This window comes from Mobula hypostoma, chromosome 16 (assembly GCF_963921235.1).
Source record: "Mobula hypostoma chromosome 16, sMobHyp1.1, whole genome shotgun sequence".
In the NCBI taxonomy this organism is placed as follows: Eukaryota; Metazoa; Chordata; class Chondrichthyes; order Myliobatiformes; family Myliobatidae; genus Mobula; species Mobula hypostoma.
Genome location: NC_086112.1, coordinates 28,294,421 through 28,300,420, shown reverse-complemented (window position 1 = coordinate 28,300,420; position 6,000 = coordinate 28,294,421). Strand labels below are relative to the sequence as shown.

The window sequence follows — 6,000 nt, the reverse complement described above, 5'->3', positions numbered from 1 at the left end:
AGAGACATTACTGCCCAAACGAACTGAATGTGGCTTTACTGTTAAGAAGTCCAGTATCCAACTGCAGAGGGAGGTTTTGAAACCCCACAACGGCAGCTTTCCCACCAGATTCTGGGGTATGATGGTGTTAAATGTTAAACTGAAGTGTATAAACAGCAGTTTGACATACGAGACCCTATATTCCAGCTGGGACAGGACAGAATGGAGGGCAGAAGCTATTGCATCATCAGTGCATCGATTTGAGCAATAAGCAAACTGGAAAGGATCTAGTGTAGCTGGGAGAAAGGTTTTAATATGCTCCATGACCAGCCACACAAAGCATTTCATAATGGTTGACGTTAATGTCACCAGATGATGGTAATTTAGGCAAGTTACTGTCACCTTCTTTGGCACTGGTATGATAGTTACCACCTTGAAAACGGAGGGGGCAATGGACTGTTCCACTGAGATGTTGAATATATCTGTCGGCTGGATTGCGCAGTCTTTCAGAACCTGACCTGTAGCTCGACGTGGATTAGATGGGCCTGTTTCTGTTCTGTACTTTTCTGTGACTTTCTACCACAACTATTTACTTGCTCTACACCCACAGCCATCCCCCTAATATCCAGAACGTCATCAACATGTTTTGAATGAACTCATGATCAAGCCCACACAGCCCTAGGGTTAAGCATTCCAAAGATTTCTTATCCTCTGAATGAAGACATTTATCTGCATTCAATCCAAAACAGTGACACAAGCCTACAGGTGGCAGAAGTTGCAGCAAAAAACTGCTGGAGGATTTCAATGGAGATGGCAGCATTGGTGGAGAGAAAAGGACAGTTGACAACCTTCAGCTAGACTTCAAGGATCTTAGCCCATAGAGTCCACTGCCCATTTCCCTCCACGGATGCTGGTTAGTCTGTCAATTTCTTCCAGTTTTATTTTAAATCTCAAATGTCCTTAGCTTGATTTAAGACTCTGACCCCTGGTTCACAAATGGCAAAACATTGCTCCTCCATCCTTTCTGTTGAACCCTGTTAGAAATTTATAAGCTTCAACAATATTACCTCACATTCCACACTCCAGTGCAGGAGTTCCCAACCTTTTTTATGCCATGGACCAATACCATTAAGTAGAGTATTACAGGACCCAAGGTTGGGAACCACTGTTCTAGAGAATATAGATCCAAACATTCCAGAAATCCACACACTTCAATCTTTGCTGCACTCCTTCTGTGGCAGGTATGTAACCTTTCAGGTAAAAAGATCAAAACTGAAAACAAGACTTTTTGTGAGGTCTCATCAACTAGTCATAGTCATACTTTATTGATCCCGGGGGAAATTGGTTTTCGTTACAGTTGCACCATAAATAATAGTAATAAAACCATAAATAGTTAAATAGTAACATGTAAATTATGCCAGGAAATAAGTCCAGGACCAGCCTACTGGCTCAGGGTGTCTGACCCTCCAATGGAGGAGTTGTAAAGTTTGATGGCCACAGGCAGGAATGACTTCCTATGACGCTCTGTGTTGCATCTCGGTGGAATGAGTCTCTGGCTGAATGTACTCCTGTGCCCAACCAGTACATTATGTAGTGGATGGGAGACATTGTCCAAGATGGCATGCAACTTGGACAGCATCCTCTTTTCAGACACCACCGTCAGAGAGTCCAGTTCCATCCCCACAACATCACTGGCCTTACGAATGAGTTTGTTGATTCTGTTGGTGTCTGCTGCCCTCAGCCTGCTGCCCAGCACACAACAGCAAACATGATAGCACTGGCCACCATAGACTGGTAGAACATCCTCAGCATCGTCCGGCAAATGTTAAAGGACCTCAGTCTCCTCAGGAGATAGAGACGGCTCTGACTTTTCTTGTAGACAGCCTCAGTGTTCTTTGACCAGTCCAGTTTATTGTCAATTTGTATCCCCAGGTATTTATAAACCTCCACCATGTCCACACTGACCCCCTGGATGGAAACAGGGGTCATCGGTACCTTAGCTCTCCTCAGGTCTACCACCAGCTCCTTAGTCTTTTTCACATTAAGCTGCAGATAATTCTGCTAACACCATGTGACAAAGTTTCCTACTGTAGCCCTGTACTCAGCCTCATCTCCCTTGCTGATGCCTCCAACTATGGCAGAGTCATCAGAAAACAAGACCACATATAAATACAATAATCGTTCCACCAATATTCAAAATTTCTTCTGATGAGACCAATATATCATTTGCTTTTCCAGCTGTTTTTTGCACCTTTAAGTGTGTACAAGGATACCCACATCAATATTTCCCAATCAGTAAAGTCTGTTTTTCGTTTCTGTAATTGTTAAGCTTTCATTTTTTGCAGTAACACTTCATCTACCATGTTGACATCCAATCACTTAGCATGTCTATATCCCATTGAAGACTCTCTGTATCCATTTCATGACTCATAACACCATTGTTTAGTATCTATAGTAAAGATAGAAAGATGACTCGTCTCTATTGATCACATGACTTTGTCCACTAATCTACTCTGAACATCTTTCTTAATAGATAAAACTTCCTTGTTGTTGCCTAAGATTTCTCCACTCGCACTAAATGCTTCATTGAAGTACAATGGATATAACTAAATGTGTTTCTAATTATAATTTGAGATACACATTCACCAGCCATTGTCATTTGGCAGTACAGCTCTACTTCATTTGTAATCACTTGTGGTATTTATTTCTATGCATGCATTTAAACATGTTTATGTTTCTTCCTCAACATATTTTTTATCTGAGGAGTAGCACATTTCTATCCACCAACTGCAGTATCATTATCTGATACCATGCTTAATATGTCTCCCATACATTCTACATTAAATAGTTTTGGCTGATTGTTTCTAAGCATTCAAACCAGGTCGTTGGTCAAGGAATGAGCACATCAGCTTACAAGAAACCATTTTTGGCATGCTATGCAATAATTCTTCCCATTGGTGCTCAACGAGTAATTTGCTGTTTTAATAGGTTTGCCTTAGTTTTGTTCTCAGTCAGTACATGTGAATGTAGCCCAAAGACTGTTTAATATTATTTATGCAGAGCTGAAAGTCTGTTTTCCATTTGGACTATATTGACATTTATACCCGATGAAGTGTAAAAGACAGGGGTTTGGCTCCATTGAACAAACACCATGCAAAAATACAGGATTCTACATTTACCCAACTGCTTTGCAACTGATCCACGAGTGCCTGACAGCATCACTAAATGATTCTAAGGGAAAGAGTTAGCTTTGAATTAAGGCATTATACTGGTGGACTATCAGCTGACCAAATTTAATTCAGATTCCATGTCAGTTGCACCAGTATCAACATGAGTCAATGTTTGAAACCACTGTGATGAAACATTTTTACATTCTTGACAGCAAGCATAATAATCCCCAGTTCTATTCAGGAAGGAGATGGAGAGCTTGGTGACATGGTGTCATGACAACCTTTCCCTCAAAATCAACAAAACAAAACAGCATGACATTGACTTCACCAAGAGGGCAGTGCATATGCTCCTGTCTACATCAACAGTGTTGAGGTTGAGAGCTTCAAGTTCCTGGGAGTGAACATCATCGATAACATGTCCTTGTCATGACCAAGAAAACTTCTGAACACCTCTGCTTCCTCAGGAGGATTAAAAATATGGAATTAGCCTGTCAATCCTTAACAATATTTTATTGAGGCACCATAGAAAGCATTTTATCTGAATGCATAACAGCGATGTCTGGCAAATGCTCTGCACATGACCTCAAAAAACTGGAGAGCTATGGACACATCATGGAAACCTGCCAGTTCTCTATACTTCTCACACCTCAGTAAAGCAGTCAGCATAATCAAAGACCTCACTCACCCCAGATATTCTCTCTTCCCCCCTCTGATTGGGCAGAAGAAACAAAAAGCTGAAAGCACATACCACCAGGCTCAAGAACAGCTGCTATCCTGCTGTAAACAGACTCTTGAACAGAACTCTTGTACAATAAGATGGACTCTTGACCTCCAATCTACCTTATTACGATCTTGCACCTTGTTGACCTGCAGCATACTTTCTATACAGGTTCAACATTTTCTTCTGCAGTGTTATTGTTTTACCTTGTTCTACCTCAAAATACAGTGGAATAATTTTGATCTGTATGAACAGTATGCAAGACAAGCCTTTTCACTACATCTTAGTACATATGGCAATAATAAACTAAAATCATTGCAGTTTACAATCATGATAGCTCGCCATAGTGAGAGGCTTGTTGATTCACTCCTCTAATCTAAGCTCACTGTGAATTAATTTTCCATGTATTTTCTTGAGATTCATGTTTCATTTATTTATTAAATTTAAGTAAAATCCTGCATCATTAATTGACAGAATTAACCTATGTTTCAAAATTTCTTCATTGTGTGCCTCAATCACCCCACTCACACTGAGAGCTACATTGGCTGGAGTCAGGGCTTTATGCTTTGGCCCTGATAGGTCACCCATGGCAAACAGTTCAAAGGGTAGAGGCCAGGGCTAACAACCCTGACTGGTAAAACAAAACTGTTATGGAAACAGCATCGAAAGATCCTTCTACATCTGAGTGCGACAGTATTCCCGTGTCTCCACTTGCGTGACTTTCAGTAGTGAAAATCAAGAGGAAGTTACTGATTTGATGAAGGAAGCCCTGAACACCGTAAGAGATGAAGGACCTTTATTTACATTAAATCTACTGAGCCTTTCTTTATTAAAAAAATAAGTAATCCCATTTTGGCTTAAGCCAGTTATTTAACAGAAATTTATTATGTTTGCCTTACAATTTTTAAAAATTTATTAAAGACAAATAAAGAGATTAAATTTAAGAAAGGTAAACTAAGCTTAACTACCTGTTTTTCCCCCAAGAAAGCATGGCTAAAAATTTACTCACTACTCAAAAGGGCATTGACAAGTATTTTTGGATTATTATATCTATAACTTACTGATCATACTAATATACCGTGAGCTGCAGATATAATCATTTTTGCACGGGGATCCCTGAGACACGAAAATTATTTCAAGGTTCCTCCGGGCAAAAAGGTTAAGAAAAATGCTGTTCTACAGGATGCTGGTGAGGCTGCTACTGCTGAAGTGTGTTCATTTTCTTATTCTGTTACAGAAAAGGTGTTATTAAACTGGAAAGAGTGCAGAGACAATTTAGAAGGATGCTGCTAGGATCTGTGGAACTGAGTTATAGGGAGAGGTTGTCAGTCTAGGACTATAATCCTCAGACCATACAGTAGGAGATTGAGAAGTGATCTTATAGAGATTTTAAGATTAAAGAATACCTATGTCACATGCATATTGAAACATACAGTGAAATGCATCATTTTGCATTAATGTCCAACGATTGTGCTGGGGACAGCAAACAAGTGTCATCATGCTTCCAGCGTCAGCACAGCATGCCCCTAACTCACTAACCCTAAATGTACATTTTTGAAACGTGGGAGGAAATCGGTGCGCCCAGACAAAACTCATAGACAGCAGCGCGAAGCACATCTCATTGGGCGATCGCTGGCCCTGAAGCGATTGTGCTAACTGCTTCGCTACCATGCAGTATAACAGCATGAGGGATATAGACAGGATGAATACACTCAGTTTATTTCTGAGAGTTAAGGAATCGAAGCTCTAGGGTATAGGTTTAAGGAGAGAGGGGAAGAGACTCAAGAAGGGACTTGATGTGCAACTTCTTTTAAAAAATAAGAGTGGTATTTATGTGGAATCACCTATCAGAAGAAATGTTTCAGTCAAATAAAACAACTTTTAAAAGACAGTTTGGCAGGTACATGTATTGGAAAGGTTTAGAAGAATAAGGGCCAAATGCTGACAAATGGGACTAGCTTGGATATGGCATCTTGATCAGTATGGACAAGTCCATGACTCACAAAGCAGTCTTCTTTTCATTCTAACCAGGCTGTTGGCAACCTGTGCTATACCCTCAAACATTTTATTTCAATTAGCATAGCAGATCTGTCCAATTTCACTCTACATTTTGAACCCAAGAAATAAACTTCA

At 40.1% G+C, this 6,000-nt stretch overlaps 1 protein-coding gene across 5 annotated transcripts in view; it reads right to left on the bottom strand.

Annotated features, from left to right (window-relative positions):
- dmxl1 (Dmx-like 1) overlaps positions 1-6,000 on the bottom strand; it is a 201,695-nt gene that overhangs the window by 194,368 nt on the left and 1,327 nt on the right. The gene's annotated exons all lie outside the window — the stretch shown is intronic.